The 15,189-nt window shown below is 46.0% G+C and overlaps 1 long non-coding RNA gene across 2 annotated transcripts in view; it reads left to right on the top strand.

Moving 5' to 3' along the window:
• Window positions 1–15,189, top strand: part of LOC138520083 (uncharacterized) — a 274,786-nt gene that overhangs the window by 128,319 nt on the left and 131,278 nt on the right. For both annotated transcript variants that reach the window (XR_011282779.1, XR_011282778.1), the window contains exon 2: window positions 7,305–7,330. This is a non-coding gene — a long non-coding RNA (uncharacterized lncRNA). The remainder of the gene's footprint in view (window positions 1–7,304; window positions 7,331–15,189) is intronic.

Genomic DNA, 15,189 nt, shown 5'->3' with positions numbered 1-15,189 from the left:
TAAGATAAACACGTTGGCACCCAAACGTACCCACTCATATTTTTCAGGCACCTCATGTTTACGCTGGGCCAACCAAAAACATGTTCAGGTAACTTTGCCAGAGAACACATGTGGACCCATAAAGGACACCCTCAAATTAAAATAGAAAACGTCTCTTGAAAACAAAAAGGTACAACATAAAATTAAAATTAAAAAGGTGCAATCCATGCAATACGAACCTTCCTCCTTCAAACTCAGGCTAAAATACGTGGAAATATGTCCTCGTTTTCAGCAATTCAGCAGAATCACAAACTTACATAAAAACACTGGTTAAAATACGGCCAATTCTGCCAAAAGAACAACCAGAGGAAATGCACAAGGACAATAAGTTTACTGCTTAATATCTCATAAGTGTGAAGGCCTAAAGGTGAAATATTGTGAACTTAGTCACCTTTTCACATATTCCTTCCAAGTGCAAAGTGAAAAGCGGGTAGGCTCATAATTGGGATAAGAACGCCTCTTACTGGTTTATTTTAAAATGTTTTTATTTCCCTGTGTGATGAAATATGTTTAACCTACATCTGCTGAAGAAGTAGAGTTCAGACCCCAGTTGTTGCTCTTAATCGACCACTCATAATCACTGAAGTTCATTTCATGGGCTTGGGGGACAGGGGGGCGAGATTTGAGGCTTGGCCACCTGCCGATTCCTCTTATTTACCAAACCCAAATAAAAGTAGTCAAGCCTAAACAAAGAGAGGAAAAATAACCCCCCCCCCTAGGGTTAACTTTTAAATTGGGTTCCAGTCCTTCTTTTTGATGTGCCAATCCTGATCTTCATTACCTGTACGGCCCGCCCTGTATGGCCCGCCCTGCACGGACCACCCTGTGTGGCCCACACTGCACGGACCGCCCTGTATGGCCCGCCCTGTACGACCCCCCTGTGTGGCCCGCTCTGCACGGCCCGCCCTGTATGGACCGCCCTGTACGGACCGCCCTGTACGGACCGCCCTGTATGGCCCGCCCTGTACGGGCCGCCCGCGCCTTATCACAGACAAAGATAGCTCTACGGCAGAACTATAGCCCCCCTAACCCCCGAGGACATTAAGCAGCAGCCATTAAATCGGCCCCCTCAAAGGCCTCCTCCTGTCAGATTATAATGTTGATATGTGTCACGCGACCAGAGGACCATACAGAAGAAGTGTGACATCCCCTGTGGCTTTAGAGTTTATATGTTCCATAACATGTGGTCCCCACTTAAGTGACAGCCCTAATTTGTTGATGATTGAGTGCTTCTCACACTGCCCTAATTAATAATAGAATCTCCAGAAGACTGCCTTTGTACCTTAAATGGAATATCATGTTAATGTTCATGTTGAAGGATATTTGTACCGCGCACTATCACCACCGGAGTGGTCCCCTGGCGCTCTGGCGGCTCTGAAAAAAAGGAAGGGTGGGTGAGTTAGTGAGGATAAGCTGGAGAAGTGCAAGAGAGCAGTGATGTGCTGTTGGCAGCCTCAACCCGGTGGTTCCGTTGGCTGGGCTTGGGGTGTTTTTCCGGTCTGTAGTCATCGTGTGCTACTGTGCGATTCTATGTGTGGTTTGTTTTTTTGTTGCGGTGTAGTGAAGTTTGTGCGGATTGTTGTGTTATAGGCTTGTGGTTGTGTTTGGTTAGAGTTTCAGAGGTGTATGCAGAAGGGTGAAATTGTTACTGGATTGGTTAATTGGGCAAATGCTAATAATCACAATTCTATCTGAGTGTGGCATATGCTGACCTTCACGATCCCATCTAGTTCCAATGTCGGCTAAAGATTAACCGTGCACCATATTAAGCTCCATAAACGTAATTGACTATTATCACTCCACCAAAGGTGTTATTTAAGCAATATGCACTAAGAGGAGTGGGGGTGGGGGAGGTGGGGATTTGCATAGCCCATAGCAGCCTTTATTAATTAATATGGTACCGGCCCTTATTCCCAGAGCATTTTCCAGTGGGGTTTTGCCATTATAAAACGCTTCTGTGAATCAGGCCCTGAGATAATATCAGGTGAGTCTATAAAACCAGGCAAGAATCCAGCGTGTATCCATACTATCAATTTATGATGTTCATATTCCAAGTTGATAATATGGTAATTCAGGACGTCAAGTTTCAGAAGGCAAAATTCACACCAGGACTGGCCTAGAATCTCCTGAATGGAATGTTGCGGTTTGGCATGAGTGCGTTCGATAGCTCAACGGGGACACCATTTTCCTACCTGGACTTCCGATAATGGATTTATTCAATCTGGGAGTTGTATTGCTTCAACAAATTCGACTCAAGCGATTGATACCATTGATTTGTCCAAATGCAAGTTTGGGACTGGGAAGGTGAAAGCCCAGCAACAAGGAGCCCTCTGGGAATGCCATCTGGGAATGTTATTGAATATATGGTTGTATGAGATGTCTGCCAAAAGATCCTTTTTACAACTCACATTGCTCTTTCATTTTCATGGAATAAGTGTTGTAAAAAGGATCTCCTTTCCACTACCCAGAAGGAAAGCCCCATATTCCACAAACCCCAAATATTCCCTGGTGTCCTTTTGTCCTTATACTGGGAAAACACCCCCAGGAACTCCCATCAGTAACCCCCTGGATGTGTGATGTTTTGGGCTATCGTTTTACAGTGCTCCAATTGTGGTTTGGGTTTGTGTTTGCCCCACTTGGCTTTCACTACAGAAGACATGACGACAGAGCTCTCGTCTTTCCCTCAGGAATGCGTGAGAAGGCAATCTATTCCTGTTTTGGCTTGGAATTCTGGGGCTTGTTGTTTTCCCAAATTTGAAGTTGGGGAAAATAAAATCTACACGTCCCCAAATCCAAATTGAACAAGTAGGAGTTGTTGTCTGTCTCAGGCCTGTATCTGGGTAGCTTGAGGGCTCTGTAACAATGAGAATGTGGGACCCTAGCCGGGAGTCCGTATATTGGGTGATAGGCCCTGAATTCTCTTTATGTTGGGATCAGGAGTTTGCAAGCTACAGCTCTTCAGAAACACTGGATCACTCTGGTTCGCATGATCCCTTGCCGTTGAGTGTGCTGCTGGGTCTGATGGGAGTTGTAGTCCAAAGCATCTGGAGAGGCAACCGTTGCAAACTGCTGCTCTAAACTAAACCCAACATCAAGAGAAGCGAATGGCACTCTAGCCAGACGAGATGTGAGATTGCATGTCCGATGGCAAAGAAAGCCAGAGCGGGTGTGTTCTGCTGGCCACATCAAGTCACTGGAGAGTATTTAGAAGACCCGGTTGTCAGTCACCACTAAACGTTCTGCTCTGGGCTTTCTGTACACACGGAATCATGGTTCCTTTGTCGCTTCTGCCAACTTCAGTGCAATCATGCCCATTCTGACATCATGAAGATAATCTCTGCTGCTGCACACTGCCAGGGACCTTCATTGAGTTGAACCCCATCACTGAGCCCCGTAAAGCTGGCCCCCTTCTTGCCACACCTGCACCTGTTGGGAAGTCGATCCATCTCTCTTGGCCATTCCTATCAAACCACCAATTTGTGCCAGTGAACTGCAGAACACATCTAATAGAAGGTGGCACCTTTCACATACATGCCAACAAGCCCCTTAAATTCGAGTGATACTAGATCACTTGTGGTTTTTCACCTTGCGTTCTGAGATTTGTAATTCTTGTGTTATAATGAAGAAATCCAGGACTGCAAGTCCCAGTTTGCAAAGTTGAAACCTGGACCGGACTAGCATCTCCCGACTGGAATGGGGGATGCTTGCATGTATGTTTTCAACTTAATGATAGCTCAGATGGCTAATGCAGTGAGCAGCAGGTGAACTGCCAAGTGCAGTGCAGACCCTTGTGTCTCCTCGCTTTGTTTCAGGGTGCACAGGTCGCAGAATAGAGAGTTGTCTTGCAGCATGGATAGAATCCATTGAGAACAATTGGAGACACCGAGGCCCCTCTAAGACCACGTGACGTAACCACACAGGGCACAGGTATCATAAACACGTGGGCAGATGAAGGCTACCCACTTTTTTTCTGAGAGCGGACCACATCCCCTCCTACCCCGATAGGTTACCAAGGAATATAAAAAGTTACTGCTCTCTCTTCCATTGCTGCACCTGGGATTTAAACCAAGGTTGCAGGGACGTCATTTCGCCAAAATGCCAGGGGTAGCAGAAGTAACATCACATGACCCTTGACCTCTGATGACATTACAGGAAGTGATGTCATTTGACCCAACCCCAAAGTGATATCACAGGAAGCGGAGGAACATAACCTTTCGCCCCTTCACAAAACAGGAAGGCGCAACACATTACATTGTTCCTAAGTACACAACGAAAAATATGGTTACGATATCAATATACTGTGATATACATTTCATACAAGAATGGATCGCCATATGTATCGTTAATATCAGTGTGTATAGGCCCATATTACCAAATTACTGTGAATGCAAGCAGACGTCCAAGGCCAAATGATAATGATGTGTTATTTTTGAGCACTTTACATACAACAAATATACATACAATATCACCCTCACCCAACCTGTGTTGGTACTCATTTATAAACCTCAGCAGGATGAAAGGCTGAGTAGAGGTGTTTAAGAACAGACTAAATCAGTGACTCACCCCCTGAAGTGTGCCTGAAATTAACCTTTAATGAGTTTAGATTTTTTGTATAGAATTTCTGAAAGACAAATTATTTGTTATTCCTATTCTTTCTTATTTAGGCTCATTGCTCAAAGTGTTACACTAGTGCAACCCCATTTGGTATTTTATTTTTTAAGAAGCCTGAATAAGAAAGCCATCCACTCCAGAAAAAATGAGCCACATGGCACTGTCCTGCTACAATGGTTGAGTTTCCATCAGCCAAGTCTAATCAGAAACCTTCCATTCAGCTAGATGCTTGAAGTTAGACGTATCGCCAGCGACCCAGAGAATAGACCAAGGAAGTAACTAAAATGGGTGAGAAATGTATGGCCCTGGGCTACAAATCAGAAGAAATCGGAGCTACATCTCTGAAACTGGCCAGTGTACAAGAAAAAGACCTACTGGCGGAGTCACATAAACCTAGTAAACCATCATCTTTGGTGTGTGTATCTAAATTCTCAATTCAGAGTAATCGTATCAAGTTGGTGACCAATAAAAAGTGGAGAACCCTCACTTGTGAGGCCAGAGTGGAACATTTATTCAGAAAATTACCCACATTCGCATCCCTGAGAAGCACCAATTTCAGATATAAATTAGTCAAAACCAACCCAGATTTCAAGAAATCCATTACCTCGCCTACATGTACCTACAGATGTATGCCCTGCAGCAATCACAGTCTTGTGACCAAGGGCAACACAATCAATTACCCACGGTCAGGCGAAAAGGTAAGAATTTGCAGTTCTGCTACATGCAACATGGCCCACTTTATATACTCAATGAAGTGCCCCTGTGGGATCTATTATGTTGGACACTCCATGAGATCAGCTAAATTAAGATGGAATGACCATCGGGCATGCATCACAAATAAGAATCCTAATTCAGCGGTAGCACGACACTGGTTGGACAAGAAGCATGACATCTCACAAATGCGATTTCAAATTGTGGAACCAGTGGTTAAACGGAGGAAGTATGGGAACATGACAGGGAGAGTTGATCAAAGAGAAACCTATTGGATTGAGCGGCTGGACGCTATGGCCCATGGTGACATCAACGAAGAGATTAAACATATGGTCTATGCATGATATAACATACATTACTACTCATGTGATAAAAGTTATGTTACTTTCTCAGTATTGTTGATTTTCATCTATCTGACACAATATGCAGGAAGATTTTTTGACCACTTTATTTTTAATACCGGATTCTGTATTTACCCGTCACAGTACAATCATATTGGATTTTCTTTATTGATTTGATGTTTCAGTGATTTCTTCCATGCTTGACATGGTGCTGCATGCATCTTATCCCCACCGGGGATCCTGTTTTTTAGTTGTATTCGTATATGCATTTTCGACTGTTTTGCAACATGGTATTTTTCCACATTTATCAGGAGCAGCACCCTTTTATGCCACTGAGTACAGCTGTGTATGCATGTTGAGCGGAAGTGGGTATCTACATATGTTTATTTCACATCCTCAGCCAGCACACAGTATAGTTGTAGATTGATTGGGTTGGGGGATGGAGCCCATATTTATCAGTGCATTTTGTTTTAATCTCCTAGTTAAGCAATACACCTTGTTCTATAGTTGCTTACTGTTGTGCATCTGCCAGGTTGTCATCCCGCGCTTCCTGTTTACACAGGAAGCAAGGGATGCAGGATGCTTGTGACATCAATGCGTGTGTGCACGCGTGACGTCATGGCGTTTGACCGGCAGTGTTGGAAATGTATCTGAAGACGAGAAACGCCATAATCAGAGTCCTTGCCTCAAGTATGTGCCCTAGCAGCCATTGAGGGATAAGTAACACAGGGATGTACTCAAGAGGACTCCCTCTTGTCTTCCAATTTAGCAGGAACTCATGCTAGCATTTCTTTCAGTTCTGTATAGGTAGAAATTCTCAAAAACAAGGAGGTGATGGCTGGAAGGTTTAGACTGAATCTTAACCACTGGCATTGCTCGGGGCAACCCTCCAGACCATCGTTCTTCGCCTGCCAAGCCATTACAGAAGGTGAAAGACCATATTCAAATCAGGCTTGGCCCCACCCCAAAAGGGGAAATACAGCCCGAACTGCTAGGTCACAACCCTTCTGCACGAGACCACAAGCATCCGCAAACATGTTTCACCCTTGTTGGGGCTCATCAGTGAGGAGTAGCTTGGGTCTCTAGGCCTTTTGTGGTCAGTTTGTTTCTCCTTGTGAGAGAGGGTATGCCCAGACGTGGGTCCCTTGCTCGCTGCGCCACAGGGAACCAGGCTGCACCTCACTGAGGAGGTCCAACAAGGCCGAAACATGTCTGGGGTTGCTTGGTTTTCTGTGCAGAGGGGACCTGGCCTAGCAGTTCGGGCTGGGCTGCTACCTTCGGTGGCCGCAGCTGCTGACTGATTTGCACATGGCTGGTCCCCTTTTGCAATGGCGCAGACGGGCTAAAAAACAGTGGTGTGGAAGGTTGCCCAGAACAATTGTCAGTGGTTTAGATTCATTCGAAACCTTCCACTCATCACTTTTGTGGTCAGTAGGTAGAACTTCCTGCTCACGCTAATGCGAGCAATTGCAAGAACGGCCCGGGTAATGGAAACGCATGACACACACGGTGTATAGTTTTTTTGTAATTTGTGTAATTTTGAGTTACTCACTTGGATGGAATCACTTAGTACCTTCTTTCTTCTTTCTTTCCCCTATACAGATGTCTGATCAGGCAGCACATTACAGGTAATACATCTGAAAAGTCCAACACCCACTTCGATGGGCCCAGCACATTGCTCAACTTTTAGAAGTTCAACTAATGTAGATGATTACGATTGCTTTGTTTAGGTTATTTTGTGTCTCCTAGACATGTTGCCACTACTGATTAACTTCCGTATTAATGTTAATATATTTTTCGGAATTTTCAATGTACTCATGTGCAAATTGCATCTATTATTTGTCTTATAAGAGTCTCCAGCCCTGGTGACGGAATTCATTCCAAAATGCATTGGCGTGATTTTGGACATATGCTGTGACTGAGACTGCCTCTCAAGAAAAAGATGATTAAAGGAGACATTTGGGCATTTTTATGAATGTGATTTGCTTACCATTTATTATTTGAGCTTATAGTTGAACAACACTGGACTTTAATTAAAGGATAACAGTTGCAACTGGATTCCAGGGGAAATTGAGAGCACCCGGCTAACTGAGTGGCAACACTCATAGCCTCATCACGAGTCTGGTGGTAACCCTTAAATGTGGCGGTAGCGCTATTACCACCGCATTTAAGGGTCTGCCAGATCATGGCTTTGGCGGATTTCCCCCCAGCTCAGCTCTGAGCAGGGGGGAAATCCGCAGCAAAATTGCTGATTTTCGGTGCGATTACCGCCGGCGGGAAATCCGCCCCCGGTAATAGTGCAAATTTTCCCCATTGGGCCCAATATGGGAATGAGGAATTCCCGAATGGGTCCAATGGGGAATGGGCAATAACCCTTCCGCCAAACCCATGATCCAACGCTAATAGCGCCAGGGGGTTTGGCAGAAGGGCTATTAGCGCCAGCGCTAGTAGCGCCGGCGTTACCGCCCAACTCGTGATGAGGCCCTCAGACTTTTATAAATTGCATTGATCCCTGTGCCAGAGGATTTTCTCTCCGGGACATTCCATTGAAATGATTGTATCTATAGAAAGTTCACTAATTCATATGTATATTGAGCTGCCAGGATTACAAGGAATTGGTGGTGCCCACCTTACTGCAATATAGTTTATTGAAAAGTTACCATAGCCAACGCAGAGGCTGGGACACGGAACCCTGGCACAAAAGCTCCCAACATGTTTCACTCCTAAGGCCCATATCCTTTCGGCTGCTTCGTGACAGCTCACGGAAAACCTTCAGCGAAGACTCCGATGTAGCATTTCAGGCACACTGATAACCGCAAGCCACCGTAGGCAAGAAATATTTCTATTTAGCTGTGAAATGAACACTCGCTTGGCACAAATATTTTTTTTTCCCACCCAAAAGACGCTTAAAAACCAAATGTTCCCACTGGTATTGTCAAAAGAACAGAACATAAGAAAAAAAAGGTTGGATTTCCATCACTTTCCGCTCGCTCGCTAGGCGGACACGTAGCAGAGTGTGTCCTTCCATTCGGAAATTAATCTTAAGTACCGCTTCTTTGCTGACTAAGGTAGTTCTTTCGGGGCTGGCGCCAAGTATCGTACCTCAGCTTCCAAGGCGGCGGTGCTCCGCCAGAGCCGCTTTTGATTTATGACCTATATTAAATGCCGCGGCATTTAATATTTAATATTCAGCGCTCAGAGGTGTATTAAGATGGGGCGGGAGGGGGGGGGGGGGTCTGCGGTTCTTGGCCAATGCACAGATCACATTTTAGGGCAGAAGTTGGCATTGTTCGCTTGGCCTCCAGATGTTGGGCAATGGCTCCGCATGAGTTATGTCACATTGCGGCTCAGGCATCACGTCAGGGAGGGGTCTTACCTTTAAGAAGCCGGTGACGGCATGCTCCATTTTTCAGTATACTGTCATCAAAAAAATATACCAAATGCAGTGATTTTTCTTCACAACAATGGCAGCTCAACTGCTTTTGAGCTTCAAGACGGGGTACTTTTTTGGGATAAGTGGCAAGGAGTCATCACTCATCTTTTTTTCAGAAAGGGGACATTCAGCATCGTCTGGTTTTTGATTAATGCATATGGATTTTTTAAATAGGATAACATTCCGAAAGTTCACAGGTGTCTAAATCAGGGTTCTGCAACCTTTGGCTCTCCAGAGGTTTTGGACTACAACTACCATCAGCCCTTGCTGCAACAGTGAAGGCAGGGAGTTCATGGGAGTCATTCCATTTAATTAAACATTTCAAAAAGCCCAGGCGAGCACACGCAGTCGAGACTCAAACATCTGGGGACCGGCAGGTTGCAGAGACCTGCTCTAAATGTTCCCAAGGTCCTGAGACAAGGGTGACCCGAAAATAAAGGGATTTCAGACTCTGATGTCAAGTGGTATGGCAAAACCAGAAGTTAGTTGCCCTGGATCCAGAAATCAGCATTTTAGCGCATTTACTTGAATACATCGAATTTTTCACTGCAAATCCGAAAACCTCGAATTTCTTTTTCAATTTATTTAGCACATTTTATAAAAACTAAATGTAGGGGGATCCCCGCACACACCGCCACCATAATTAATACCATAACCCAATACCCCATCTATTTATTCGATAAAAGGTGCAACAATTCTATTTAAACAATTAATTGTTTACTGACAAGCAGTAACGGTCTGGCATGTTTTCGGGGGATGCCCTTTTAGCTACTAGTCCCCACTGTGTCCCCTGATTCCTACCTCCACAAACACAACGCTTGGGGGCTCATAAGGCTGCAGGAGCGACTTGCTTTTACCGCCAATAGCTCCGACGGAATTACCACCAGATTACAATTACGGTAAAAGCGCTGTTGATCGCCAAGAATGGGGTGCATAGGGGATTTGGAGGAATTAAATGGTGGCAATTTTGCCCTCCAATTTTGGGCCTTAAGGGATAAACTCAGCAGTTGGCTGGGGCAAGGGGGGGGAGGGCTGTCACCGCCACTTTAAAGCTAAATCTGGGATTTGGCTGTGCAATAAACATGTCGAACCATCTTTGCGATGTTTAGACACTTTGCAGGTCATTTTAATAAAAAGTATGAATTGCACGAAAGGGACCTGGTCTGTTAGGAACTCCATTGCGTGCTTAGAAACCTCTGGTCCGCGCTTAGAAACCTCTGGGTATTAAGCGCATTATAAATAACCTATCATAACATATCATGCATGCAGGTCTCCTCCGTGCAATTTCAGTCATTTGCACTACGAAGTCCAAAACAGAGGTCCACATGCAGGCATAATAGTTGCAAAACAAGAAAAACGCCAGCTGGCAATGCTTGGCAGTGAGTGCTTGCAATGGATTCCAATGGATTCTGCCTGTCTCTAGCTGGTGTAAAAACCAGGCGGATTCAATAGGAATCCAAAGCATTTGCCCAGAATGGAAATGTCAGGCTGGTGTAAATGCTTACACTTTTGAATGACGAGCAGAAAGAGCAATCTGTTCCATGCCCCCTCTCTGCCACACACATGAAGCAACATGTGGAATAGAGTAAAAACAGGTGTACACCTTTTGCACATGCCTTTTACACATTCCGTGTTCCTCTATTCCACAGGACACGTGACCCGCAGTGTGCGCTTTTAAGGCAGGGGAGGTGTTTGTTCCTGAGCCAGGCTTGTATTTCTCTGACTATTGTGTTTCTGTTGCTTGAGTGTGTGGAGAAAACGTGTTTCAAATGGCACGCGCACGCACTTTACACAAGTTCCCATCTCCCATGTTAATATTCAGCTCCCCATGCGCCTGGCTCCTGCGTGCAGAGAGCACATGTGCCCACAGAATAGCACTGGGTGAGCATGTTTGTGGACTCAACAAATCACCCTATTTTCAGGAGTGTTTTGTTCACTGCCACCTTTGAGACCTTTTCCTCAGATTTGTTGCGGGAAGTTCAAGGTCATCCAGGGGTCCGCGGTGGGACTTCTTCAACTATTTTTCGATTTCAAGAAATAGAAGAAAAACAAAAACTTATGACGGGCTGAAGCAGTGGGGAGCCAAAGGGGTGCTGTTCGCGGTGCATAGACCTTGTTTCATAACCAAAAGTGTTGCGTGTAAATTCTCTGCCCTCCGCATTTCACCAGAATTTCGGGTGGATTTTGGACCCACAAACCTTATGAACTGTTCCTAAGATTCTTCCAAAAAGGTTTGGGTCAACCGGGTGTAAACATGAAGGTCCTGCAAGGGAGGCACTCTGCTGCCAGCCCCCACAGTTACCAGTGGCGTAACACAAGATGCGGGGGCCCCCCTTCGAGCCATGCTGAGGGGGCCCCCCAACAAATCAAGGGTCGCGCCACACTCTGGGCCAGCCTAGATTATCACACTTGCGCAATACGCACAAACGTGCTGCTGAACGGATATGCCGCACTCTGCACTAGGAGAAAGATATACATATGTGTTTTAATATAATATACAGCACACTGTCTGAGAAAAACTGACTAAAAAGCCAGAGTGTTTGCAATTGTTTTGTAGGGTAACACCAATCCAATACTGCACAGGAACATTAAAGGTTTGCTATTAAAAATGCCATGACACAATGAAAACATGTCCAACTGGCTGCACAAGGTAGACCAGTGTCGACATGTCATAACAATATAGTAAAGCTTGCCAGGCCACATTTAGACATATCTAGACTGGTTGCACCAAAATGGCAGTCGAAGCAATACCACTCATCAAGAATAGAACACACATTCAAGCCTGTGTCTCTGTGGCCTCTAACAACACGGCCAAACTCTTTAAAATCTGAAAAGAACTGGTCAATCCTGTTGAGGTCTTTACATCTCCTGTTCCCTCCCAGGCCCTCTGTATGGCTCTGTCATCTCACTTCTCCGCTAAAACTCATGAAATCCAGTCCCCCATCTCCTCTTCCTCTTCCTCTCTCGGCCCCCCTTTGGCCATCTCTACCTCTCTTCCTCCTTTCTCCTCTTTCTCCCTGACAACACCTGACAAGGTTTCTAGACAAGTCCGATCTATGAAAGTGTCATCCAAACAGGTGCTCTCAGGCTACACCAGAACCATCAAGAACCATATTGACACCCTCGCTCCAGCCTTGACCAATTTCTGTAATCACTCTTTCCCCTCTCCCGTTAAGGACTCCCTTATGCACCCACTCTTCAAGAAGCTTTCTGGCGATCCTGCCTGCCTGGCAAACTATCTCCCAATCTCCATCACCCCTTTCCTGGGCCAACTGTTGAAAAAGCTCGCCGTCTCCCAGCTTACTCTCCACACGGAATCTGTTGGTTGTCTCCATGACCATCACTCTGGCTTCAGTGCCAGAGACACGGAAACTGCTGTCCTGAACACCTGTGAAGTTCTGTTCTCTAACCTTGATTCCAGCATTCCTTCTGTCCTCATCCTCCTCGATCTTTCCTGTGCTTTAGATACGGTCAACCATGCCACCCTGATCAATCCTGATCAATCGACTCCATGAGAGCCTGGGCATCACGGATCAGGCCCTTGAGTGGCTGAACTCCTTCCTCTTGGACTGCCCCTCCCAGGTCCAACTTGGTCCCTTTCTCCCCGCTCCATCCTCTCACTCTGGTTTTTCAACCTCTATGTGGCCCCTTTGACCCACCTGATCTCTATATTCTCCTCAAACTTTCGGTGTTATGCGGATGACACTCTGCTTTCCTTCAGGCTCCCCTCAGACTCCTCTCATCTCTCACTCATTCCCGCTGTCTATCTGCGATTCAGGGTTGGTGTGCCTCCAACTATCTCTGCCTTAATGTCAGTAAGCTGGAGATCCTTTTCATTTGGACTCTTGCCCCTGCTTTCCCTCTCTCACTCTGGCCGCCCGCCTTGGGCCCTCTTCCTTCACCTTCCTGTGAGGCAAACAACACTGGTGTCATCTTTGACTCCACTCTCTTTCTCTCCTCACATCTCAGACGTTGCCAAGAAGTCCCACTACCAGCTGCTCCTCCTCAAAGGAACTCTTCCCTTTCTCACTTTCCCCCAGAAGCTCACTATCTCCAGAGCCCTGGTTCTCTCTAGGCTGGACTACTGCAACAGCCTCTTTCTCAATCTGCCTTCCTCTACTATCCAGCCCCTGCAACTAATCCAGAAAAGGACTGCAAGACTTATCCTTGGCCGCAAGCACAGGGATCGTATCTCTCCAGCCCTGAAATCTCTCCACTGGCTCCCAGTTGCTGCAAGTATCAAGTTCAAGACCCTTTGCATTGTCCACAAGGCTTTTTGGGCCCGGGGCCCGCACTACATCCAACGCTCTCTTCCAAAATATCTTCCTTGTCAAGCCCTTCGCTCAGCTACCTACAACTCGCTAAGGGTTAGACACTTCTCCAGCAAGAGAGTGGGGGGTAGATCTCTCTCCTCTACAGGTGCCTCCCTGTGCAATAGCCTCCCTGCCCCTCTCAAGCTTTAGCGGACCACCTGAAGTTCTGGAAGCAGCTCAAAACGTTCCTCTTCTCCTCCGCTTGCTCTCTCTCCCTCCCCTGTTGGCCTACCTGACCTACCTGTCTGCTCTACCGACTGGTTGCTTGGCTACCCTCAGAGTCCCACTGAGCCGAGACTCTTTCTTGATCAGTCACCCTTGCACTGCCTCTGGTCCTATCATGCACTTAGGGGCTGTAACTGTAACCCTACAGTCCCTTGTTCTCCTTGCACTACCCAGAGCTGTGCTGCCCTGACAGCACTTACTCAGAGCATTGCTTCCCTGTTTTTCCCCTTCCCTCTCCCTTGCACTTCCCCTGTCCCTTTCCCCTTGCGCTTCTCGTTATCGCACTTGCACGATCTGAATGACACAAGGCCTAGTAAGATCGTTTGTCTTGTCCTCCCTCTATCTTCCATCCCTTGTCTTGTCGTGCCTAGAAACACTTGTGTGCAGGTGCATTATACATGATTTAAATCATATCATTTGATCACAGATGCCCAGAAAAATATACAATGCTGCATTAAGAAACGGCTGAATGCCAACACCCAAATGGCAGTCTAGCCAGGTAATTCACTTAGCAGGACTGCTTTATCATAAATGTCCCATTAAAAAAAAGCCATACCAAACTGAGGAATGACTAGACTGGCTGCACCAAAATACCTCTCTAGCCACTAGTACCACATATCATGCCTGCTTAGCCTGGACATGGACAGCCATTATAATTTGTCGTATAATCCTGCCCCCCACTTATCCCCTCTCCCTCCCACCCCAACCTCCAAAATCAGCTCCTTGGCCCCAAATTACCTCCACGTCCCTCTTCCTTGCCCCAGAGTTTACAGTTGAGGCTCCTTGCCTCATAGGTAAGTACTGGCATGAGGAAGAGTGGGACTAGGAGTAATGAAGATTACAGGTAGCTAAATCAAGCATAACTTCCATGTACCTCTCGCTCATCCCAGTACTTGTGTATGAGGCAGAGTGCCTTATACACAAGTACTGTCTCATACACACTGGGACGAGGAAGAATAAGGCTAGGGGTAATGAAGATTACCAATAAGCAATCCAGGCATTAAACACAAGTATTGGTGCAACACCATTGAGTTGACTGGGATGCAGCACTAATGTTGGGCTATGTTGACCAGACCTGGCTAACCTTCAGAGCAGTTGCCAGACAGAAAAGGACACAGATGTTAAACGGCACCTGGGTTTCTCTGTTAACAAGAACCCACCAATTACTAACATAAAGCAATTCACTGTTAGTACCTGCATTCAAATGCCAAATTTGTTTAGGCAATTGAAATTGTGATGTGGGTTTAATACTTGCTTGCCAAGGGAGTGATTGGAAGGGTAGAGAGGGAACAGGAGACCACTCATTCTCACGGCAGTCCATAAGTGGGTGCTTTAAACCTTAAAGGAGAGAGTTAACTGCTTGTAACATTGAAGCTGCACTAGAATAGTCTCATAAAAATGCATAAAGAAATTAGATGATCCAAACAAATGTTTGCCCCTCCCCCACCGCCCATGAAGTTGGCACCCCTCCCAACATTTGAAGGGTTAGCCCCCGAAATGTAGGTTTTGTTGCGCC

The sequence above is a fragment of the Ambystoma mexicanum genome, chromosome 13 (assembly GCF_040938575.1).
Source record: "Ambystoma mexicanum isolate Mex_15411 chromosome 13, UKY_AmexF1_1, whole genome shotgun sequence".
Lineage (NCBI taxonomy): Eukaryota > Metazoa > Chordata > Amphibia > Caudata > Ambystomatidae > Ambystoma > Ambystoma mexicanum.
This window is presented reverse-complemented; position numbering and strand designations above follow the sequence as displayed.